We start from the raw sequence: 26,815 nt of genomic DNA, 5'->3' as shown, positions 1-26,815 counted from the left end.
TAGTTTTATTGTATTTATAGTTTTGCAACCATTACCACTATATAATTGCAGAACATTTTCATGTCTCTTTTCATACCTTGCCCCATAACAGTTACTCCCAGTCCCTGGCAACCACTAAATTACTGTCTCTCTGAATTTGCCTTTCCTAAACATTTTATATAAATGGAATCATACAATATATGGCCTTTTCCAACTGGCTTCTTTCACTTAGCATAATATTTTAAAGGTTCATTCATGTTGCAGCATGTATCAGTACTTCATCCCTTTTTATGTCTGAATAATATTCCATTGTATGGATATGCCACAGTTTATCCATTCATCAGTTAAAGAACATGTGAGTTATTTCTGCCTTTTGGCTATTATTGACTATGCTGCTATGATCATTAGTATACAAGTTTTTGTGTGGATGTATATTTTAATTTCTCTTTGGGTATATATCTAGAAGTGGAATTGATGGGTTCTGTGGTAACTCTGTATTTAATTTTTTGAAAAACCGTGAGATTGTTTTCTAAAGCAGCCCAATCTGCTTTTAGGTGACAAATTCAAGTTCACAAAGAAAAGGAGTGGGCCATATTAACTTATACTTCTATAAATGAAATGTTTCAAATGCTGACAATTTGCAAGGAGAGTATCTGCATGAAAACAGTTAAAATTATTTTTTTTTGATCAGCCTCCCCAGAGCTTCTGAGTTTTACTGCCATGCCCATCAGAATTAAGTCTTTTGCTGATTCTTCATGATAATTGACATTTCTATTTAATCAGCTTTAAGTTGCTCCCAAACAAACAAAAAAAGCCCATTATTCATAATCAAATGCTCCAGAATCAGACAGATGCAAGGGCTGGCTTTACTACTTCCTAGCAGTGTCACTTTGAGGAATAATGCCTTTTCTTGAAGAAAAACTTCATTTTCCTCCTCTGTAAAGCGGGATTAACAGTATCTACCTCTAGGTGTTCCTGTATTAGAATGAGGTCATGTATGCAAAGCAGTTGCCTGGCATTTCCTAAGTGCTAAATAAATATTAACTATTGTTATTATTATTACTGTTATGTCATTATTTAAATGTAATTTTTTGAAAGATAAATAATGTCTTAAAATACTCTCTGAAACTACTTAGAGGCAAAGCCTATTTTAATATAGTGATCAGATTTTTAATCTAGCAAACAAAATCATTTATAATCAAAACCTTTTATTTTATTTTTATTTATTTATTTTATTTTATTTTTTTGAGACGGAGTCTCGCTCTGTCACCCGCGCTGGAGTGCAGTGGTGCAATCTTGGCTCACTGCAGGCTCCACCTCCCAGGTTCACACCATTCTCCTGCTTCAGCCTCCCGATTAGCTGGGACTACAGGCACCCGCCACCACGCCTGGCTAATGTTTTGTATTTTTAGTAGAGACAGGGTTTCACTGTGTTAGCCAGGATGGTCTCGGTCTCCTGACCTTGTGATCCACCGGCCTCCGCCTCCCAAAGTGCTGGGATTACAGATGTAAGCCACTGCGCCTGGCCACATTTTTTTTTAAGGCGAAGGAAGAACGGGAAGTGGGTGGCTGAAAAAAATCAATTAAAAATATTTATTTGCTAGTTATTCATTTTGTCCTTGATATGTATTTAATTTAAAGCAATTTATTTTTCTTTTCTTTCTTCCCTGAAGCAAATGTAATTTGAACACAGACTAATTTTTTTATAGCTAAAGTGAAATGTTAAACAAAATCGTCATCCCTTTTAGCACTACCTTTAAGTTATTCTTTAAGGAAGAACTGGGTAAACCCTTCACAGAATGTTTGCAAAACGTCTGATTGCACAGTATGGTGTAAATTGTTGCATTTCTCTTTAATTTTTTAATAGTGACCAAAGTGAATATTTTTCCAGTGATTGCTCCATAATATTATGCTACAAATGTGTTGTAAATAAAAGATTGATAATAAAATACAAAAAACATGAAATAAACAATAGAAGACAAATATGAAAATAGGCAAGAATGGTTAGCAAACATTCTAATCAAACCTTTTTTGTTAGTTTAAAAGGAATGCATCATTGCTTAGTCTTTGTTCTAAATGAGATGTCCCATTATCTGTATCTGGGGCATCAACAAGTTTTTATGGCTTGGTGGCATCAGAAGTTTAAGAGCTGGAAGGGACTTTGGTCGTAAAGGTTGGTCTAGCACGGGGTTTCTCAACCTGGGCACCATTGACAATTTTGCGTTGATAATTATTTGTTGTGGGGGCTGTTCTGTGCATTGTAGGATGTAGGCTCTACCCACTAGATGTCAGTAGTGCAGGGTTCCCCCTACCTGTCTGTTTCCCCCACCCCCACCACACACGATGAGAACCACTGATCTGGGGTTTGCCAAAGTGTACACTCCATGGAGCAGCACTCATGTTGGAGGGACTGGGATACTCTAGGAAAATATTCTGTTGTCAAATAAGTTTGGGAAACCCTTATTTAGACAACAACAAAAAATTGTCAGAGCTTTCAATGTGATATCTAAAGTGAATTGCCAAGAGGCGAACATGCAGCATGTTTCAGCTTATTTGACAGCAGCCTGTTTTTCAAAGGCAGCTCGCAGGATGGAACATACTCCCATTCCTGTGCTCCAACTCTCATTTTCCAGGTGAGGAAATTGAGGTCTAGGGAGGTTACATGACCAGCCAAAGGCTCTGCAGTACCTAATTTCATAATTGCTGTGTGAGCACGTACTGCATGCTAGCTCCTATGTTAGGCACTGGGGAGGCAATGGTGATACACAGGTTAGGCAGACAGACCCAGTAACTACAACACAATGTAGTTAGTGCTAGGAGGGAGGCCCTCCAAGAGGCTGAGAGAGTATCTCAGAATGGGCACTTCATTCGAATTGAGTAGATGAGCTGAGTCCATGTTGCACACGTTTTAGCTGAGGCATCTGTGGAGGTAGACCAGTTTGGGACACCAGGCAGTAGACTGCCTACAGAGGCCGATTTTGCATTTCTGTGTATAATAATTGAGGCAAGGGACTGTATGAGAGTCCTCCAGGGATGAGAAGCTGAGGGTAGAACCTTGGGGAAATCCATGTTTAAGGGTGCACCAAGGAAGAGCAGCCCCAGATAGAGACCAAGAAGGACACAGGAGAAAGTACAGAGCCAGGCAAAGGGTGCAGTCTGATGCTGCAGAGAGGAAGCCGCAACCTGCAGGGTTGAGGGCCTGGGCTCTGGAGCTGAGCTAGTGTTTGAATCCTAACTGCCTAGCTTGCAGGTTGTGTGATATTTGTCACCTGTTGCATTACTTTGCAAAGGCTCAATTCATAAAAGTGGTATAATTGTAAAGCCTACTTCATCTACTTGTTGTGAAGCCCAGCTCAAGTATGAGAAGTATGGAGTACCAAGCTTGGCATATAAGAAATGCTTAGTAAATATTGGGTGATGCTATCCTTATTATTATCAAATGACATGAGGACTCAGAAACATTCATGAATTTGCTATCGTGGAGGTTGTGGGTGACCTTGGCAAAAATCCATTTCAGTGGAGGGACAGATGGTTTGAGAGTGAGTGGGAAGTGAAACAGTAGAGGCTGTGAGTTTAGAAATTTTCTCAAGGTTAGTTGTGAATGGGATTGGGCAGGGGGGTGGTGGTGATTGCTGTACAAGAGACTTGGAATTTGAGTGCTGGGTTAAAAGAACGCTTCAGGAGAGGCTTGAGAAATTTAAATGCTGAGGGTAAGATGCCAGGAGAGATGAAGATGGTGATGCTAAGCAAGGAGTGAGAGACAACTAGGAAAGCAAGGAGCTTGGGAGGGAGGGGAGGAGGGAATGGGGCTCAGGGAGGAGAAAAGAAACTGCTCTGCACTAGGACTTGTCTCAGAGCCTAAAGAGGCTGCCAGAGTTAAGATTTGTAGGTTCCTGAAAATGAGAGTTTAATGGACCATTTTGACCTTCTCTCCATAATGATAACATATTTTTAAGTCCTGAAAGGCAAGAAAAGAGAAGTTTCCCAAAAAGACTTCTGGGAAGGTGGGCAGGAATCAGAGCTTCCTGGTGAAGTTATCAGACACTCTGGGAGTTGACTTGGAATGCATACTCAACTCACTTTGCAATCATTCTTAACTTTTAGAGAAAGCCTCCCAAATCTAACTTTATTGAACAGCAGCCATTGACTCTTTTTCTGATTTCTCTGTGCACAGATAGAACTTCCAGCATCTCCTTCTTTTCTGCTGACTGTTGATGTGCTGTTTTTCTGACCAGGAATAGCAAACTTTCCTCTTTCCCAGTCTCCTGTACTGGGCAGGAGGATTTCTCACCATCTCCAAATCTTGGAGGCCTGGGGAAGTTGAGTCCTTCTGAAACTTGAAGAGAGGAGAATGCTCTCTATATCCTGACATAGGAACTATTTGAGTATAAAGAAGGTGCTGCATGCATACATTCAAAGGAACTAGTGAACAGCTGGCATGCATTTTGATACTGTACTAATTGGTAGCCCTGAGGTCTTTGGGCTTTGTTTATAGACTTCTCCCAAGAGCCTCCAAGTAAGGCCTGCATGTTACTTCTCACAGGCTCTCAGAGAGTCTTGGGAAGACAGAGGCCTCTCTTTTAGACATGGAGAAGTATTGTGGGAGGTGAGTTGCCCAAGGACACACAAGACTCCTGTGACTTTCAAGTTAGAGTGGTATTGTGCAGCCAGAATTCGCCTGGTGTGGCTTCTGTCTCCGAACCTAGAACAGTGCTCTTCTGCAGTAAAGATTCCTAGTTTATTCCCTTTTCTCTTAGTACAAAAAATTTAACGTGGGTTAGAGTATATTTTTTATTATTTCTCCATTTAACTTGAGAAAGCAACCTCATGGGTTCATATTTTTGTTTCCCTCGTTTTAAAGACAGGCGAGATTTCACGAGTAGATGAAAGAACACCCAAATTTGAGGGAGCGTTCCAAGTTCATAAATACTTGTGGCTGAGAGAAAACAATGGCCCTCCCTCAAATACTGCAGGGAAGAACCAGTATTGGGAACAGCTGTGTTTGAAAGTCTCCTAATTGTTATTTATTCTATCTGTAGATCTATAGTCCAACCAATGTATGAATAGGACCTTTGCTGATTTTATCTGTTTTGATCAGAACTGCTATAAATAAAAGAGTTATAGTGTACTGTTTTCTTAAACTCCTAGGGTATTACCACAAATCAGAGTTGTTTCTCATGATACAGCCTTCTTCAGCCTCTGTTCGTCTCTAAGAAATTGAACCTAGAGTAGTAAACAAGTGATACTTCTGTAAACTCCCTAAGGGATGACTCCTCAGACATGTGAACCCCATCATCCCTCCTAATCTGAAGTGGCTTGTTTTCTTATGCGTTGTGGAGCTCTCCTACAAGCACCTGAACTCCAGCATGTCCCAAATGTTATTCATGATTTTCTCCTTAAGTCTGCTGCTCCTGCATGAGTTCCTATGTCCATTAATGACATTCTTTATGACATGAGCAAGAAATCTTGGCACCATCTTTATCTCCCGTTTTGCTTACTCCCGTGTACATTTGACTACTCCATTTTCCAAGATGATATTCTAGGCATGTCAGTCTTCTATTTTTTCCTCTGTAAAGACAGGTAGTAGGGTAGGATCCATATCTGTACCTCCAATGCCTTCTGCTTGGAAGATGATGCTTCCTGCTGGCCAGTTCCCATTCCTCAGCCCAAATACTACATCCTTGGCAAGCCATTCCTCTCTGAACCTCCTTCCCAGGAAGACGCATTCACTTCTTCCTCTGGATTGCCCTTTTTTTTTTAACTCTAATGCTCATGAAACTTTGTGGTAAATTTTTATTTGAAGGTCTGGCTCTTCTGCTACATTCTGAGATCTTTGAGAGTAGGAACCCAGATTGTACTTAGATCCGTGTCTGGCACAGATGTAAGCACAAAAGCTATTGACTATATTTAAGTGACTTGAATTAGAAAAAGATGTATGAAATAGAAGAGGAACAATTAAATGCTTATTTGTATTTGATCTCATTTTAGTCTTTTTCTCTTCCTATTTCATTCTCTCCTCTCTCTTAGAAAAAAGCACGTAAATGTTCTGTTCCTATAAAAACAATTTAAATAGAGACTTTCTTTATCAGCAGACAGAATAACCTGGTTGCATTGTCAATGTTCTGTCTAAATGAAGTTTAACTAACAACTGTTGCCTTTAAGGGATAGAAAAGAAAACCTCACAAATATTATTTATAGAGAACAGGCATTGGTCTTGGAGTCTGAGGGTCCAGGTTCCAGTTCGGTTGCTGCCATTTATTACGTGAATGACCCCAGGCAAGTCTCTTTTTTTAAGGTTCAGTTTTCTCCCTTGCAGTGAGAATAATACCTCCCTGACAGGTTATTTTAAGAACTTGATGAGATATTGGATATGAAAGCATCTTGTATAGTGTAAGACACTAAGTTCTGACATAGAATAAACTTATGATTGCATGTGTCCCCCCAAAATTCATACATTGAGATATAATCCCCAATGTGATGGTTTGAGATAATTAGGTCATGAAGGAGGAGCCCTCATGAACGGGATTAGTGCTCTTATAAGAAGAGGCCAGAGAGCTAGCTCACTGTCTTTCTGCCATGTGAAGATATAAGGAAAAGGTAGCCATCTGCAGCCTGGAGAGGGCCCTCACCAGAACCCGACCACGCTGGCACCCTAATCTCACACTTCCAGCCTTCAGAACTGTGAGAAACAAATTTATGTTGTTTTAAGCTACCGGTCTATGGTAATTCGTTATGGCTGCCAGAATTAGGATAGCTCTTAATTTTTAGTTGAATCTGAATTTATATGTATTTCTTAGGCCTGGATTTGAAAACCATTCTGCTATGTGGTTTAGGTAGTATCAGCTGTTAGCATACGCATTGTCTCAAGGACTAACTTTTCAATATCTATCTTTATTTCAGGTTAGTAACATCCTTTGTTTGGTAATAACATGCATATTATTTCACCTGATGTTTTACTAAGACAATTAGATTGAATTTTTTTCTTCTCACTTAAGCATTTTGGAGTACCATTAGTCCTCTTCCATGTTTCAGATAATATTGAATTCAAGGCGTACTTTTTAAAATCTTGGGAATTAAATTTAGCAGTTTTGTTTGGAGGTATTTATTTTCATCTTGGTAATAAGACAAGAAGTAAGATGTTTCATAATTATCATATTTTGTCTGGGTTTTCTGCTGAATTTTCTCTCTCTCCATTGCAGTTATCTTTTGGGAGAGGGCCTTCTCTCTACAGCCATATGCTGGTAAATAATGCATGGTAGCTGATCGGTGCTAGAAAATACAGGAGATCCAGAGCATATTACTCCCTTGAACGTATCTTTTAGCTGCAGGGAAAACAAATCTAAGGCATGAATTACAACTTATTAGTTGTAGATGGACTCTGTAACCCAGTACTGATTAAGAAGAAACAGCCCCACTCTGTCCTGCCATGGTGGCTGTTCCAAGTCAAAGGAAAAGGAGAAGTCTGTTGGAGAAGATTTTCTTTCTTTTTTCCTTCTTCTTCTTTTCTTTAGTTCATCCATTCATTTATTTTCTACTATTATGGGACACAAAAGCAGAATTTGTAGTTAGTACTCTTGGCTGTAGAAATTCGTAGTTTTGCTTTTCCTTTAAGGCTGATTCCAGCACCACTTTGTGAGAAGAAACTGTCATAGTTTCACATTGCCTCTAAGAAAATGAAACGTACCTAAGTATTATTGGACAGCAGGAGTATTTTACAGTGGTTGCTGCTCAGGAAATTTGAGTGAAGGACTGCAAAAGAGGAGCGAAGCAGACCCGAGAGAGAAGGCAGCAGTGCTCCCCTGTGACATGCTCCGTCACCGGGCAGGGAAGATGCGGCTGCCACCTCTCCACAGCCTCGTTCAAGAGCACTGGAAATTGTAAGGTGTTTGTTTTGTTTCATTTTGGGAGTGGTGGAAGATTAGCCTTTGTGCTCCTCCTCTAAAGAGTTTTGTCTAAAACACTTACGACTACTTAGTTAAACAAAAATCCAAAGTAAGCTATCATTGAAATATGAAATATACTAACAAAGCCAAACAGTAAAAGATTATACAGGGAAAGGCCTTTCTCCCCATTTTGACTTCAGCCACTCAGTTTCCCTTCCCACAAGTGTGTCCTTCCAGAGATACTTGACTCATGAACCAGCACATATATTCATGTGCCTGCTTTTTCGTACACTGTAGCAGCATATTAGAATATTGTTCAGCATTTTTCTTTTTTTTTTTTAACCTTACACTATTTCCTGATGTTTTCCAAGTAAATATTTTATTTTTTTTCTTATGGTTGTGCAGTAATCCATTGTATAGATGTGTAATTTATTTAGCCAGTTTCTTGAGGAATATTTAGGTGTGGTGTCTCATGCCTGTAATCCCAGCTCTCTGGGAGGCCGAGGGGGGCAGATCACCTGAGGTCAGGAGTTCGAGACCAGCTTGGCCAACATGGTGAAACCTGTCTCTACTAAAAATACAAAAATTAGCCGGGCATGATGGTGGGTGCCTGTAATCCCAGCTACTCAGGAGGCGGAGGCAGGAGAATCGCTTGAACCCAGGAGGCGGAGGTTGCAGTGAGCCGAGATTGCACCACTGCACTCCAGCCTGAACGACAGAGTGAGACTGTCTCAAAAACAAATGAACAAAAAAGCCTTGGTGTATGAATAAGGAAAGGACCCCTAGATATTGGGCGTGCAAAGGCTTTTGTGTTGTCTGAAAAGGTCATGCAATGATAGAAGTGACCTGAGACACCTGTAAACTAATGACCCACAGTTAAATCCACATAAAGTGGCCAGTGCTGTGGTTTTGGGTAAGTGCAGGATGCTGTGGATAGTGGTGCCTAAGAGCTACATTTCACTCAAGTGCTGGAGAAGCAGGAGAGGTTGACCCTAAGGAAGTTCCTGCTAAGCTGAGCCCTGGAGAATGTGAGGAGCATAGGTTAGGAAAGGGTAGGATAGTGTGAGGAACTGTGTTCTAGGAGAGGGAACAGCAGCATGCCCAGAGATCATCATGGCCCATTTGAGCTTCAGAAGTGTGTCTGTTGGCAGTCCGGAGAGGAGACTGGCAAGGTAATCAGGCATTGGAATCACCATAGCTCTCCACAAGTGTCAAGGAGGTTGGACGTAAGGCTATGGGAAGCCAGTGAAGACCTTTATCAGGAGTGGGAGGTTATTTGATTTGTGTTTAAAAATCTCATCCTGCCTGCCAGGTGGAGAGTGAACCGGAAAGGGGTGGGATGCTATGTAGGAAGCTGTTGCAGTAATCCAAGTGAAAGGTGATGGCCTGAACTAGGAAATGGCAGTGCAAGTAGGAAGAAGTAGACATATAAGAGCTCTTCAGACAGTGGAATCAACAGGAGTTAGCAATTTTGAGACGTGGGCATGGAGGCAGAGACCCTCAGCCCTCTGGTTGTTCACTTTTAACAAAAAGATTATGTGCAATGCATTTAACATATTATTCTTGCTTCTTTATGAAACCTCCTCATTATTTCTTTTGGACAAATCCTGGAAGTAGACTTGCTGAGTCAAAGGAAAGATCTTGAAATATTTCAATAATGTAGTCAAATTGCCTCCAGAAAGGCTAATATACCAATTGTCCATTACCAATTAGGGGCACTAGCTTCAGCCTGAGTATTATCGCTTTGAATTGACACCAATCTGATAGGCAGGAAATACATACCTTTTCTTCATTTTAATTTGCATTTCTGTGAGTACTGGCAAAGTTGAAGTTTTTTTCGTGCTTGTTAACTAATTATATTTCCGCAAATTACATATTCATATTTTTGCTTATTTTCCCCCTGAGCTGTTTATCTTTGTCTTTTTTATCTCTAAGAGCTCTGTTACTATTTAGTTGCTTAACCTTTTGTCTTTTCTATTTGTTGCAGGATTTCTCTCATTTATTTATGCTTTTGTTTATGTTTTGTTGATCAGAAAGATTTTTTTTAATGTAATAAAATATTTTGTTCATGCTTTGTGCCTGTAGTTCAGTGTGAAGAAAATTCTTCCTCAACCACAGGTCGAGGTATAAATATTGGGATTTTTATAAATATTCACATTTGTTTTCATTTTTTACCTTTGGGTCTTCAATTCATCAGGAATTTTCGGATATGTGTTGTAGGAATCTATCTCTTTTTGATCCGAATAATAATTTTTTTTTCTGAACCAAAAATCAGGACAACCTAGTCTATGTAACAAATAATTTTTATGCGTTTGTGTGGCGGAAGCAGTCTTAGAGAGTAATAATATTGGAATTTCTGGGACATTTGATGTTATATATGTTGATAGATTATAGAGAGATAAGATTTAAGGACTAATACCTGGGCAACACCAGGGAACCTGTGCCATTGTTAAAAAATAAAAAAAGAAAGAATGGCTCCCAACACCCATTCAGAATAGAATGTTTGAAATCCAGAGTGCATGAGAAAGTTCAGGATCCAGATCGTAAAATATTGCCAATGGTTTATGTAGTGCAACCTGCATTTCACTGATAGCTCATGTTATCCTTCCTATTTGAAACACTAGTTAACATCAAAATGACTTTTCAGGTCTGTGGTGGCTCTAATCTTTGTATGTTGGTAGGTTCCTTTCTATGCAGAACATCCAAAGACAACCCATTCTCTTGAGGCCATCAGAACAAGACCAAAGGTTGTAGGGCCTTGACCACAGTACTAAAGCAAAGCCTCAAAATGACTTAAGGAATCTTAGGAAATAAAATGCCACAGTCCTGGACATTTATGATTTGGCAGCAAGCTAAACATTTCCTAAAACTTTTAGAAGTAATTTAGGTACCTAATGGAAATTTTTTGTTTTCAAATTCTGGAGTTGCCTAAATTGTTTAGGAGAAATTTAGCTGGAGTCTGGCGATAGGACTGTTTATATGTGCTTGGCTCAGAGTGGCTGTGTTGTCCACATTAGCATGACCATGGGCTCCTTATCGAAGCCCTGGTTCCCAGTAAGTGCTGTTTGCAAGAGTGAGGTGGAGTTTGGTGGCTTTCAGGCCACCCAGAGTGCCATGTGTATCTGTTTGATAAACTCTGTGGTTTGTCTGTTCTCTGTGTTTTTGCCAGATTGTTTAAAAAAAAAGAAAGAAAGAAAAAGCAAACAAGCAGGCATCATATGTTAAAAGTTTATCTTTTTACATGAATTTTTGGAAAATCCAAGTGTAATTTTATTCCTGAAAGAACAAAAAGTTGTTTCCCTGGGGAGATAATTTTGGGGTGCATAGATATTTTTAAGGCTGTAGATATTAACTATGAAAATGAATATATGACTTTGTCAATACTTTTTTTCAGCAGGCTAAGTCATATTTTTTCAAAAAAGCGAGGCTGGAATCAACTACTCTTGGCATATCAGAGATCAGGAAAAAATGGGTATTGGAAGCCATTCTTTTTTTTCTTCATAACAGCACAGGCTTTCTGATGTTGTCCAGGTGTACGTATTAACGCTTTAGTCTTATCATATATATATATATATGTCCAGGATTTTTCAACCTCAGTACTATGAACATTTTGAGCTGGATAATTTTTGGCGGGGTGAGCGGGGGCTCTCGTTTGTGTTATAGGATGTTTAGCAATATCCGTGGTGTTTACCCACTAGCTGATCTCTACCCACTAAATGCCAGTAACACCCCCATCAGCCATGACAATAAAAAAGTGTCCCCAGCATTGCCAAATGTCTCCTCAGGAGCAGATTATCCGTGGTTGAGAACCACTGGCATAGCCAATGCAGAGGAAGCAGGATTGGTCAGATCGGAGTTTGTATTTGACTTTTATATGGTCTATTTTCAAGTAATTTGTCTTCAGAGCAAGAATAGGCTACCGGGAGGAACCCTATAACTGAACTTCATGAAAATATAATTAAATTTCATAGCATTCCAAGGCACTAACTAAATTTGTTATATTGAAATGAAATCAGTGAAGTGAGACCTGAGGACAGGTTGAGAACCTGGGAGGTTATTTTCTAGAAAGACTGATCTCAGTTGATTTCAGGCAAAGGGCAGGAATCATGGTATTTCTATGGTGAGTCAGTTATGGTTGTTAAATTTAGTTATTTGCTGTGCTAATAGCATAAATCAAAGAACAGGAAACTTCCTTCCTAAAATATCCGCCTGCCCTTCTAGGTTGTGCTGGCCGCATAAGATTTGCTGTTGCGGCTTTCTATGGATGGTTGACCAATTCAGATGAAGCACCCACCTGCTGTGGAAAATCTGGAAAATCAGCCAAAGTTTGTTTCAAAAACCTTACTTGACTACGTATTTTAATGACTCCAAGTTATACACTTAACTAGAAATTAGTGGTGTGTGTTTTGCTTGCATATGGTTGAATTTCTCCCTCCCTGTTGCAGATTTTAAAAAGATGTTTCTTTTTTATGAACACTGAGAGTACAAATCAAACAAAAGCCAAAGGAGCCACGTCACGTACTCAGTCTCTAGCAGCAAATGTTGTACTTGCATTAATTTTGGATAACAGGTTACAGTTTTAAATTGGATTTTTTTTGTAATGCAACAGAAATTACTTTATGAAAAGTTGGTTTGAAAAGTGGCAATTTATGCATAATTTGATGTTCTATATTAAAATATACATGTCTTACATAATTTTTAGTACTGCTTTCAAGCATAACTACCTATAATGCAATCGTGTTAAATCATCGTTACATGTATTTTTACTAATTACTGAACTGGAGTGAATTATAAATCTCTGCCAAAAACATTGCCTTGTTTATACTGGGCAAGCAGTTAATCATGTTTGGATCTGTGCTTTAAACTTTTTGATGATTTTATAAAGCTTTTGGATAATTAAATTAAGATGAACTACTTCCACACTGTATAAATACCTTGTAATGCAGTTTTAAAGGGCTATAAAATAATAATTAAAACTTAGAATTACCAGCTTCCAATGATCATTTCAATAATCATTGCTGACAGAGGAAGAAGAAGTATTGTAGAAAACAAGAGAGAGTTCGGAAAGAAATACAAGAAGCCTCAGCCATCCTCATTTTCTTTCTGTCCAGCCTTACCACATTGTATCTGCAGTGAGAGTTGACTGGATGGTAGAAGGGGAAAGCCATAGGCTAAGGGAAGACAGTACACTTATGGAAGATTGTGTATTAACCATTTTCTTTCCCTAACAGATTTTGATTGTCCCTTATTTAAATACATTTCTATGTGAAACCAGGAAATAGTAATCTTTTATTGTTGCATGTATAGTGCAAAGGTAGCTTGAGAAGCAGTATGATAGGATTGACACCGGGATGTCATAGCTGGAAGCCTTCTTGGAGATGCAGGGAGCACAAAATGTCTTTTGAGCTTCTTTTCCCTGTACCTTTTCTCCTTTTGTTTATGCCCCACCCAGGCATGAGTTCTTTAAATCAAGGATTTCTATTCACTTTACTGTTTTCATATTTGTACCTGAAACAGAGACAGCTAACACTGTTACTCCAAAACTAGAGCAAATGAATTCAGAAATATGAAGAAAATTTATATAAGCGTTTGAGGGAGGATATTAGTTTCATTTCTGACTTTTATTCAACTTTAAAAACTTAACAGCTAGCTGTATAGTTTCCTTGAATCATCTGATCTTGTCTCCATCTAAATATAGAGATTCCTAGAAATATTATTGTGAATCCATGCTGTATGTTTTGGCTTCCTGAAAATCAACTAAGGCCCATACATGCTGTGCAGATGTTGAAAGTACAGTTCTCCCTGTAGATAGTGAAGGGTAAGCAGGTAATCACACACTCTTTCTTGTCATATTTTCTTTTAGGGTGAGAGTCTAGTAGCTGTTGGAATTTGGACTAATAGTCCAAACTACTAGCGTTTAGTCTTCTAGAGTTTAATAGGTCTATTGATATAGAAACAAATATAAATCTTTAGTCTGTGCATTATTATCTTTAAATGCTTATTTTAGAAAAATCAGTTGGTTGAGTTTATTGGGACATGGAACTATGAAAGTCATGGGTATGAGCTCTGCTACTAGCACTTAACTTTGCCAGATTGTATGATTATATAGACTGCCTTGAAAGAGGTGGTCTTCAAGGGAGCAGGTTTAAAGGGAGAATCTTTCATTCCACAGTTATTTGTGAATGTTGTGCTGGACAGACACTGTAGACAAAGCAGACCACAAACACATAAATAAATGTGAAAACTATCAGATATGTGTGTGCAGAGTATTAAAATTGGGTGAAACAATAAAAACGTAGTTATTTCTAGAATAAAATTTATAAAGATGGATTAAGCCTCAGTGGAACAAAAATGAGGATAGAGTTGTAGAGCCTCTGAATATACAAAAATCCAGGTCTCATTCTGTTTACACTGCACAAAATATTGGGGACAGCTTTTATTGGGGAGATCCTTTTCATTATTTCCACTCCATGTTTTCCTACGAAGTAACGTATTTAGAAAACTTCAGAAAAACGTTTGTTTCTAGGACAGCATAGAAGGGGAAGAAACAGTCTATTTTCCTTCCGGGCATTGGGGGAACAGTGGGAAGACCCAGGCACATGAGTGGTGGGTGGTACCTGAGGGCTTAGGGTCTAAAGAAGAAGAGTCATACTATTTAAAAAAATCCATATTTGAGACAGTGGCATTCAAAGCCCTAAATGAGTGGGGTTTGGAGGAGACCATGGAAAGTAAGAAAAGGACACATGAAATGACAGGAAGCCATGAGATGTCTGGATTACCATCTTGTGTGAAGTTCCTAGGCAGCACCCTCCCTCGTCCAGATGTCCCTCCCAGCGGGCCAGCACCTCCATTGAGTTCTGACTCCTACCCTTCCCCATTGTCCTTCCTGCCTCTTCTTCAAAAAACTTTCACTAGAATGACTTTCCTTGCAGCTGCTGAACCTGTTCACTTCTCACATCCAAAACCAGCCCTTTCTTCCTCTGTTTAGTTTCTCTCTTGTCCTTTTTAATCAAAAAAAGTCAACTCTCTCTCTCCTTACTGTCTCTTTTCCTGTGTTTCCACAACTGTGTAATCTTGCGTTTGCTTTTGCAAAGGCCACAACTAAGTTCCATGTTGTAAACTGAGCTGTTTTAAAATAGACCTTGCAACAGTAGGTACTGGGGGCTAGTGGGTGGAAGAGGGGCGTGGGTTGAAAAACTACCTATCGGATACTGTGCTCGCTACCTGGGTGACAGGATCAATCGTGCACCAAACCTCAGCAACATGCAATTTAGTCATGTCGCCAAATGTACTCCCTAAACCTAAAATAAAAGTTGGAAAAATTAAAATAAAATAAAATAAAATAAGTCTTGGCGTCAGATAGGATAGAGGTTCAAATCTTGGCTCTGCTACAAACTGAGTGATATCAGGCAAGTTATTTAACCTGTCTAAACCTCATATTATAAGATATGATAATAGCTTCTTTTATTATAAAGATCAAATGTGATGAGTATGTGATGTATCATAAATTGTCCAAAGCACTTAGTGTGGTGCCAGCCCACAGGAAGTGCTTCATGAGGGATGGCTGTTGCTCCTACTTCTACTAAACAGTGCTATTGCAGTTACTACTACTGGACCTGCTGCTGCTTTTAATTTTGTAGGCCTGCAGTCCTCTTTATGCTGTGAGCCCTTGGCTTCCACCTCTGTTCTCTGTAGGCTTGCTTATTCTAACCCTGCCTGCAGCTTTCCTCTCCTCCTGACCTCTTTGGCCTTTTGCTACTACTAAGAGAAGGGGGCTCCCATGGATTCAGTCCTTGGTCCCCACTTTGCCGTCCATACTCACAGCTTTAACTCCCTGCTGTATGCTCATGACTGTCACGTTTATCTCTATTGCCTGCTGACATCATTACTGGGATATCTCATGTCTCCTTCACTCATCACAAGTTAAAAACCCCCATCACCTCTCAATTCCACTGTTGCATTAGCCTCCTGACCATTCTTTTTTCTTCCATTTTTGGCCCTTTTTAAACTAAGCTGCCCCATAGCCAGAGTGATTTTTGGAAAAGGCCAATCAGATGATTCTCTTTTAAAAACCCTTCAGCCAAGCACCCCACTCCAGCCCCAGCCTCAGCAGCACCAGCTACAGAGTCTCTCCGTGACAAGTCACGACGCCCCTGTCTACTTAGCACCCCATGCATCGCCTGTCACAGTATGTGCTGTGAAAATATCCATGCCAGTAAGACAACTGAGTATACTGCATGCTTTTTGCCTCGAAGCCTCATGATATTGGCTCTGCCTGGAGTATCTTTCCTCCTCTCTGCTAAGCTCACTTTGATTCTTCTCAGCACAAACTTCATCTTCATAATCTTGGCTGGGCTGAGGGCCCCTCCTTTGTTCTCCCACAGCACCACAACTATCTCTCAGCCTGTAATTGTGACCCATTTTTTAAGTTAAATAAAACCGAACAGAATAGACTAGAAGAGAAAATGCTGTTTTGTATGTTTGTCTGTACTTGTATATAGGTGTGGTATAAGTTTTTTCAAGGTCACAGTAAAAAAAAAAAAAAAGGCTTGGAAAAAACAGATTTGTGATGCTGTACTGAGATTATCTGTTCATGTTACTCCATGAATTGTAAACTCCTTAAGAACCAGGACCATTCTTATCTTTTTAGCCCTAGTGTTAAGCAAAGCTTTAGTCAATAAAAACTTGTTAAATGGAATCTGCTAATTCTTGAAAAAGCAAAGGTGAGGAGAAACCGTGAAGTATGTGAATTCCTAGGATGAAATAAATGATTTGTGAAAAGTTACTTCTCTGAGTCTAAGTAAGTTAATAACTGTGGGCCCCCAGACTGAGCCTCCTTGTCCAGTGGACCAACAGAACCCTATATTGGAAATCTGGAGTGAGAATCTGCTAAGAGAGTGCCTTGTTCTCTTTTGTCAAGTGTGTATGTGCAGATTCTGCAATTACATAGGCGAAAGTGAGCTCTTTTTTATTTGTTTAGGGAAACTGAGCTCCTACCACATTAGGCTATGTGAATGGCTTTTCCTGCAACCAGGATGGTGGAGGAAGGAAAGAGTGGCAGGTGAAAGGTTTCCTATCAACTTCCCCTTACCTTTTCCTGCTGGCAGGCTAGAAAACAAGCCCTGAAAGAGAAGGAGTGCGTCCTTCCCTCCCAGGTGCTCACTGATGGATTTTCAGCACTGAAGCACATGGCAGGAGATGCAGGATGCTCCTTTAAGGGGTCACCAGATTTCTTCTGTCCTAGCAGGGAGCCAGGCATGACTCTATCACGCTTGCCACTTTTCCATTCTTCTCATTGTCTTATTCTCTTTTTCAAATTTTTATTTGTTCTTAATACTTTTATTGCTTTCTCTCATGTTTTCGCTGCTACTATGCCTTTTTCTTCCTCATTTCATCCCATTCCTCCCTTCTACCTCCTTAAAGGCAAAGAATAAAAGAAACAACTGTAAACAACACTTATAAAAGAGAAATTAGTTATCAAATGACTTCCACTTAATTTGGGGACCTCCACTTAATACAGGGAAACAAGTTTTAGTGTCATAGACCACGTATCTAAAAATGATAGTGTTCCTTAAGGGGGCATGCCTAACTTATCTTTATCCCTGTAGGCATAGCATGGTGCTGTGCATAGAAAAATGAGCTCAATAATTGTTTGTTGTCCAGCTAGATTGAATTAATAAAGATTAAGTGTGATGCTACAACTACATTCTGTTTGACTTGCCCTGAAGCAGTTTCCTTGCTCTGTCTTTCATGTCCTTATCTGCCTCCTTCTTTTAAACATTATTATGAGTGCTTTATTTTATACTCCTGACACGTTGACATAAATGACAGTCTTGACAGATTTGATATTATTAAAAACACTACTGAATAATATACTTGTGCTTCTTGAAGTCAGACACTTCATTTGTGAAAAGTTGATTCTCTGAGTCTAAATGACTTATTAACTGTGAGAACAATTATCCTCTGTACTAACTCTAAAACCCTTCCATTGACAAATGGCCTCCTGAGTGTTGCTTTAGGTATAGTCAAAGTCACCTAACAGGAATTACCCCAAGAAGACTTGAGTGCCAGCCTATCCTGAGAGCCCCAAGCTGGGAGGAGTTTGAGCAGCAAATTATGAAGGAAATAGTTTTCAAAGAACTTTCTCTATTGGCAATAGCATTATTATTTTTCAGATTTTACGAACAATGCATATTTACTATAAAAATCAGACTGCAGAAAGGCTTACAAAAGAAAGTGAAAATTACCTACTTTCTTATGGTCTGTCCTTTTTAGTTTATAGTCATCTCTGTTTTTGCATATATACATAACATGTGTTTTTAAAAGATTGTTCTAAAATGTTATTATCTGCTTAAAAAATATAACACAGATATCCATCCATGTAATCAGTGTAGCTCTGTATCATTGTTTTAAGGGTTGTATGGTGTTTTATTGTAAGGTTATTCCATAATTTTTAAACTACATTTAGGTTGTTTCTATTTTTTTAGCATTATAAAATAATTTTTTAATTAAGGTCTCTTCTAGGTAGCTTGATTTGTGCAAATAACTTAATCACCCTTTGGATCGTTGCTTACTTCTGTGAAAGGTGGAGTTGAGCTTGATGATCTCTTGGGTATTATGTTTAGGTCACTTTTTATTACATATGGTTTCATGCCTTCAACTCATAGCTTTCCCTGGCAGAAGTGGAATAGGCAATGGTTAAGGGCATGACTGTTGTAATCACAGTGCTTGGATCCAAATTCTCTTTATTGCACTTACTAGCTGTGTGACCTTGGGAAAATTGTATAACCTTGTTGAGCCTCAGCTTCCTGATCTGTATATGGAGATGATAATACTAACATTATAATGATGTTGTAAGGATTCAATGAAGTGTAATACACATAAAGTGCTTAGCATGGTGCCTTACATACATACTAAACACTCAATACAGGTTAGTCAATCTTTTTATTATTAGGATTTCCACTTCTAACATGCCAGAAGCCTACCCATTTTTCAGTGTGGAGACAGATGACTCCATCTTTCCAGGTGGTCAGGCCAAGAACATTGGAGTCATCATTGACACCCATTACTAGGCTGAACTGTGCCACCTCAAAATTCATCTGTTGAAGTTTTAACCCTTAGTGCCTCAGACTGTAACTGTACTTAGAGATAGGGCCTTTAAAGAGATAATTAACATTAAATGAGGTCATTGGGGTGGGCTGTAATCTAATATGTGTCCTCATAAGGGAGATTAGCACAGGCACACAGAGATAAACAGACCATGTGAAGACACAGAGAGGAGATGGCCATTGGCAAGCCAAGGAGAGAGGCCTGGGAAGAAACCTGGAGCACCTTAATCTTGGACTTGCAGCACCAGAACTGTAAGAAAATAAGGTCATGTTTTTATTTTTTGAGGACTTTAGTTAATAAAAATGTATTGTACTCCGGGTTTTTTTGTTTGTTTGTTTGTTTTTGTTTTTTTTTTTTTTTTGAGACAGAGTCTTGCTCTGTCACCCAGGCTGGAGTGCAGTGGCGTGATCTTGGGTCACTGGAACCTCCACCTCCTGGGTTCAAGCAATTCTTCTACCTCAGCCTCCCGAGTAGCTGGGATTACAGTCGCCTGCCAACCACACCCAGCTAATTTTTGTACTTTTAGTAGAGACGGGGTTTCACCATGTTGGCTGGGCTGGTCTCGAACTCCTGACCTCAGGTGATCCACCCACCTGGGCCTCCCAAAGTGCTGGGATTACAGGTGTGAGCCATCGTGCCCAGCCTATTCCAGATTTTTTTAAAGCACACATTGCTGTGTGCTTCCCAGTTCCCTCTGCCTGGAACACTCTTCCTGCAGATAGCTGTGGTGCTCAACCTCACCTATTTCAGGTCTTTACTCAAAAATCATCTTCTCAGCAAGGCTTTAGCCTGTCACCTGTTTAAAATTACAGACAAACACATACATACACACACACACACACACACACACGCACACACAGCACTTGTCTTCTCTTTCTTGCTTTTCTCCATAGTATTTATATTTATATCTTACATGCCATGTATTTTACTTGTATTTTGAAATATTGTGTTGGTTTTTTATTATAAGTGCCCTGAAGGGTGAAGTTTTTTTCTGCTTTGTTCCTTGTGTATCCTCAGCACCTAGAACATTGCCTGGCACATGTTCAGCACTCCATAAACATGTTTGGAATGAATGGATGTGTTTTTTGGCTCCCTTCCAGTCTCCTACTCTCACTTTGTGCTCCTATAGCACCACCTCTCTTGTGACTTTTCATATATTCTGGATTTACTATAGTGTGTTGTCTGCCTCCACCCCAGACTGCAAAGTCCTTGATCAGAAACAATTCCTCATATTCCTTCTACTGTCCAGTGGCACACTCTATATAGGAAGTGCTCAATAAACAGTCTAATGAATATGTTAACATCAGCAGTCAGCGGTCATATAGCCACTCCGTTTCCATTTCTTTCCCCACACACAGCAAATTTGTGGACCCTGGGGTCGTGGTTCCACTTTATGAATGAAGTAGAGACCTTTCTGACCCAAGCACCATTTACCCATCACTTCCTTTTATCTTCTACAGGTTTATTCACATCCTTTCTACCTTTCCCTCCTTTCACTTTCTCTCAGAGCTATGTCATACGTTTCACTACTTTTCTCTTTTCCACCCTCACATCGGATCCCTTTATTAGCCAACAGATGCCTATTACTAAAAAGAACAAGAATAGTGGCGGTCCATAAACGTTAATCACCAGAGAAACAGTGTAAACTTGTGAGAGCAGCAGGCTTTGAGTCTAGGTCAAGAATCTTCCAGACTGAGGTAGCCTTTTTGAAAATGGAAAGACTTCAATTGAATATTGGAAATGGGAAGAATCTGGATAGAAGAGAAGAAAGGGAAAGGTGGTTTAAATAGCAGGAAATGAGAAGGAAAAAGGAGGCAGCGGAGAGCGCACCTCGTTCACCAGCTTTCCCAGTGCTTCAGTAGGCCTAGCGGACCCTTCAGAATTCCACAGAAGAGAGTTTCCAGTCTTCGTTCTCCTTCATTTACTATTGTTTTTCTTCATATACTAGATGGAGTAGGAGGATCAAAATGAAAGCTTTAAGAATTATTTTTAATTGAATTTAAATTGTTTTCTGTTTGGTTTAACTACTAGTATTTCAACAGTAATTTTCCCTTACTTTTAAGTTGTCTGCCTACATTATTTCAGTTACATTGTGGATTAAATAGGCTTTTCTGGGTTGGTCTGAGATTATAAGGACTATTTATATTACAGTTTTTATGGGAGAATGAATTCAGGGTTGTAAACAACCGACCTATGTAGAAACTTTTGGAATGCAACTTAATGGTTGTCTGTTTTCTTGTAACTGTTTTACATTTTGTTTTGTTTTTTCATTTTGCTTTTCTAGTCTATAAATGGAATATGGTGTGCCTTCTTTGATTCCATTGTTACTCTGTGCAGCTAATTAGAAAGTTTATAGAAGTTATAAGTCCTGTCATAAGTCATTTTACTTCAAATTTCTTATAATATCTTAAAATTATTAATAGTTACTTTCTTTCCACCTTTTAATAAGATAATCAGGGAGAGCTTTTCTTTTATATTAGTTTTCCCACATAAGAGTAAATGAATGAATATAAAATTAAAGTTTTATTCTTTTTTTTTTTTTTTTTTTTTTTGAGACACCGTTTTGCTCTGTTGCCCAGGCTGGAGTGCAGTGGCACGGTCATGGCTCACTGCAGCCTGACCCCCTGGGCTCAGGTGATCCTCCCACCTCAGCCTCCCAAGTAGCTGGGACCACAGGCACATGCCACCACAACTGGCTAATTTTATTTTTTTTTAGAGACAGGGTCTCACTCAGGCTGGCCTCGAACTCCTGGCTTCAAGCGATCCTCCTACCTCAGCCTCCCAAAGTGCTGGGATTATAGGCGTGAGCCACTGCATCCAGCTAAAGTTTTATTCTTATGAGTCATCATTATTTTGTGTGGGAGCACAACATAAACTGCCAAAAGAGCAGTAAATAAAGATTTTCTTAAACTCTTACAGTTGTGAGATTGGACAACAGGAGATTTGAACTCCTCAGGAGAAGTGATGGTGCAGTTGTTCCTAGAACCACACTCAGAAAATGGGGCTGGAGGAATAATGATTCCTACTGCGACTGTCAGAAAGAAAGGCCCATCTGCAAAGCCTTTGGGTTGACACTTCCTACCCTACAAATAGCTCATTTGATTCATTAAGAATTATTTGTTAGGGATGAATAAAGAAAAACATGTATTTTAATTGTCCTCCTTTCTAAATCATCCAGCAGATATTTACATTGAGTTGTTTTTCTTAAAAAGCATTTGAATTATGCAGGAATGTTCATAGCAGCATGATTGTTAATATCTCAAAAGTAAAAGCAGCCCAAATATTCATCAACTTATTAATGGATAAATAAAATGTGGTACATCCATACCATGGAATATTTGGCAATAAGAAGAAATGAAGTACTGATGCATGCTACACAATGGTTAAACCTTGAAAACATTATGCTAAGTAAAAGAAGCCAGACACAAAAGGCCGTATATTTATAAATCCATTTATATGAAATGTCTACAATAGGGCAGATCTGTGAGGCAGAAGGTAGATTAGTGGTTGCCTAGGGCTGGGGTCGGGGGTTGGGGGGACAAGGGGAGTGACTGCTAATGGGTGTGGAGTTTATTTTTAGGGTGATAAAAATGTACTAAAATTGATTATGGTGATGATTGCAGAACTCTGTGAATATACTAAAAGTCACTGAATTGTACACTTTAAATAGATGAATTGTGTGGTGTGTGAATTATATCTCAATAAAGCTATTGTTTTTAAAAAGCATTTCTTAGTATTCATTTACTACTTTCATTTAATGAAATGGAAGAGACTTTAGAGGTACAGAGCATGGTCAGTGAGAGAGGTAAATACACAGTGAGTACTTGAATTTACTAATCTGAGGAAAGTTCTCAGCATCTCTTTGAAACTCTATTTAGGTGGGAATGAATAGAGAACAGATTCCCTATTCCATTAATTTGAAAATATCATTGTACTTATCTACCGGAGAGAAAATCCCAGAGTTCAAATGTACTGAGAATTTTTGTGTAAAACCTGAATGAAATGTTTGAAAAAATCCAGTATGTTTAATGAAGGTACATAAACTATTTCTGCATTTGATTTAGAGATGACCTTGCTATGCATTGTCTTCAGGTCAACTATAATATATCATAGTTTGCCATAAGCCATAAAAGGCAGTTCAGACAACGCAACTGTTGGGTGCATTTTAGACTGCTACATAGCATTTATTATATGCATGTATGACAAATAATATGTATATATCATAATTTTTTAACCATTCCCCTATTGATGGTCATGTAGGTTTTTTCCTAGTTTGGGCTATTATGAGTGGTTCAGCAGTAGAATCCTAGTACATGACTCCTTGTGAACATGTATGTGCAAAGCTCTTCTCTATAATAGAAAATGAAAGAATTACTGGGTAGAAGGTGTGTCCATTTCTACTTCGATACTGCCAGGTTATCCTCTCACAGGTGCCACTGTGCTCTCCCTCTGGCAGTTTCCCTACACACTTGCCAGCGCTTGATATTGTCAAACTTTATCTGTGGTATAAAAAAATATTGTTTTGATTCGCAATTGCCTTTGCATGAGTATTCATGAGCTTGTTTAATGGCACTTTAATTTCCTCTTCTACAAATTATCCTTGATTCTATATCCATTTTTAAATATTTGTTTATCTTTTTCTTATTGATTAGTGGGCATTCTTCATATATTTTGGATATTAATCTTCTGTCTCATAGGAATTGTAAATGTTTCTTCCTCTGTGGCATGCCTTTTGACTTTGTTTATAGTATCTGTTATCAGGCAGAAGTTTTAAATTTAGATGTAGTCAAGTTTATCTTTTTTTGTGCTCAGAATTCCCTCCATCCTCCTCCCACTTTGTTTAATTCTCTGCTGTTGCCATCTTGAAAGTCGTGCATTTTCATTTTTCACTGGGGCACCCAAGTAATATAGTCATTTCTGCTTATATGTTATTTTAGGCTTAGGTCTTTAATTACCCTGGAATATTTTGGTTGTGTGTGACTTGTCTAAAAAACAGATATAATTATTTTGTATTTTTTGCAAATGGACAGCCAGTTATTTCAATACCATTTGTTTCATAGTTAATGCCTTTCCCATCATTTGGAATGCCACCTTTCTTAGATTTTGAATTCCCTTGTATTCATTGGACTGTCTCTGGAATATGCATTTTGTTCTATTAATCTGGTCATCTATTCCTGTACCAGTATCATGATGTTTTAATTGCTGTATCTTCACAAGGTTTTTCGATATCTGGTAGGACAAGACCTTTGTTCTTCTTTTCTGAGATTACTTCAACTATCTTATATTTATTTGCTTTCGTTTTTGGTATCAACCTCTCAATTCCTTGCAAATTCCATTTGGGATTTTGTTAGGGATTATATGAAGTTTATAAATTAATTTTGGGGAAAATAACATCTTCATAGTATTGAGTCTTCCCATACAGGGACAAGATATGTCTCTTCTTTAATTACCTTACGTCCTTCACTAAAGTTTTATCTATTTTTTCTAAACAGGCTTGCATACCAAGCATTTTAAATTGTTATTTTGAATGGGATTTATTTCTAAGTTTTTTAAATTGGTGTATTTAAGAGCTAATAATTTCTGATTTTGGTCTTGTATTTGATCTCCTTGCTGACATCCTTGTAGATCTACTGTTGATCTCTTAGCCTGTTGATTCTCTTAGCTCTTCATGTGGAGATTTAAAAATAACTGACAGTGTTGTGTCTTTATTGCTAATATTTGTTTTATTTTGCTTTTTTTTTTCCGATGCTGCTTTGGCTAGATTAAGTCTTATGCTTCCATTGGGAAGCTTCTACCATCTCATCATTAACTAAAAAGTTTGCTATTGGCTTCCCGTAGATTCTCTTTTTCAGGTTAAAGAAAACTTCTATTTCTAGCATGTTAGAGTCTTACCATGAATGTGTTTTGCATTTTATCAAATCCTTTTCTCTGCAGTAATTAACACAATCATATGTTTTTTATCTTTTAATTTGTTAATGTAGTAATGACCTTCATAGATTTTTTCTCTTCTAAAACCACCATTGTATTTCTGCTTGTTCTAGATATATTGATTAGCCAGGATTTTATTTAGGCCTTCTGAATCTTTGTTCATAAGTTTGGATGATCTCTGGTTTTCTTTTTTTGTTTTGTCGTTGTCTGGTTTGTGTATGAGGGCTATGATCAACCAAACAATATACATGACAGCCTCTCTTCCACCCCAAATAATGATTCTGTATAAAATGTCAACAGTGCTGTTTGAGAAACCCTGTGCTAGACTCAAAATAAAGTGAATAGCTTTCTGTTTTTTTCCTGAGTAGTTTATGTAACATAGAATTTACCTATTCTTTCAGAATATGGTATAATTCACCTAAAATGACCTGAGCATTGTGCCTTTTTAAGAGGTAGATCTTTGAGCACCTTTTCTATTTTTGTTTGGATATCCATCTCAATGGTTTTCTTCTTGAGTTAATTTTGGTAATTATATCTTCCTGGAAAATTGGTCATCTTTTTTATTTGTTAGTTCATTTATATTAAATTTTAACATATTATCTGAATTTTGAAAGTAATAATTCTATCCTTTTTCTTTTTGAAATTCATTTTGCCAAATATTTGACTGGCTTAGGTGTCTTTGAAATCACCAGGTTTTGGTTTTATTCATTAACTCTACTATTTTCTGTTTCTTGATTTCTCATTCATCGTTTTATAGCTATATTGGTTTCTCTTTTCTATATGTTTATTTTCTTTCTCTTGTTTTTAACTTTTTGAATTGAAATTTTTGGCGACTTACTTTTTATTGTTCTCATTTTCTAAACCAGCATTTAAGGCTATACATTTTCCTGAGTCCTACTTTTCCAGTAACACATAGGATTTAGTGTATAGTGCACACATATCATTCATTTTTAAACTGCTGGTGATTTTCATTTTCACTTTTTTACTTTGACCTAAAAGTTTTTGAAGTGTTTTTAAATTTCTACATGTATAGAATTCTTTGAGTTGTTTAGATCTGTCAGGTAATTTGGCCTGTATGTTTTCTGTTTGAGAATGTTTTTGAGTGCTACTCTGTGGCCTAATACAAGATCTTTTTTTTGTGAATATACAAAAAATTAAAGCTTAGTAAATTATTATTCAGATTTTCTCATCATCTGATGAGACCCTGGTGCCTGCTATGGCCTAAGCGAGAAGCCATCTGTGTAGATGGGGTTCTATGTAACAGATGATAGAAACCTGAGGACTTACAAATATATCATCCATTCATTTAAAGTAAAGAAACGCTGCATGTTCTCACTCATAAGTGGGAGTTGAACAATGAGAACACATGGACACAGGGAGGGGAACATCACACACTGGGGCCTGTCGGGGGGTGGGAGACAAGGGGAGGGAGAGCATTAGGACAAATACCTAATGCATACACGGCTTAAAACCTAGATGACAGGTTCATAGGTGCAGCAAACCACCATGGCACATGTATACCTATTTGTGTAAAAATGGGGTGGTTGTGCATACATCATATGAAATGCATTATAATTTTCTGGAGTAATACATAGGAAATAGTAATACCTACCTGTGAGCAAAGGGCTGAATATGTATGATTTCACTTCATGTATTTCTATCATTTTGAATTTGTACAGAAAACATGAATTACTTTAAACAAATTTTAATAAAAATTAAATTTAAAAGTTAGAAAATTATATCACTGTAATACTATTTATGTATTTCCTTTCTCTGTGTGGTAGTAGGCCCACCTGTGTAATAAGCGTGTAAAATAGATAGGATCACTGCCCTTGAAGAGCTTGTTCTCTAAAAATCTCTTTTCATGGATATAAGACATTAATGTTACTATTTTTGTGATGGTAACATGATAATTT

General features: G+C 38.2%; 1 protein-coding gene across 6 annotated transcripts in view; it reads left to right on the top strand.

The window, feature by feature from the left end:
• The window catches only part of PLCL2 (phospholipase C like 2), a 201,585-nt gene that overhangs the window by 41,068 nt on the left and 133,702 nt on the right, over positions 1 to 26,815 (top strand). Inside the window, exon 1 of one of the 6 annotated variants that reach the window (XM_054480694.2) lies at positions 12,168 to 12,187. The exons of the other annotated variants lie outside the window; for them this stretch is intronic. The gene's annotated coding sequence lies outside the window, so the exon portion shown is untranslated. Of the gene's footprint in view, positions 1 to 12,167; positions 12,188 to 26,815 lie in introns of those variants that run through there. 6 annotated transcript variants of the gene reach the window in all.

The sequence above is a fragment of the Pongo pygmaeus genome, chromosome 2 (assembly GCF_028885625.2).
Source record: "Pongo pygmaeus isolate AG05252 chromosome 2, NHGRI_mPonPyg2-v2.0_pri, whole genome shotgun sequence".
Classification (NCBI taxonomy): domain Eukaryota; kingdom Metazoa; phylum Chordata; class Mammalia; order Primates; family Hominidae; genus Pongo; species Pongo pygmaeus.
The sequence above is the reverse complement of the archived record's forward strand: the minus strand, read 5'-3'. Positions and strand labels throughout refer to the sequence as shown.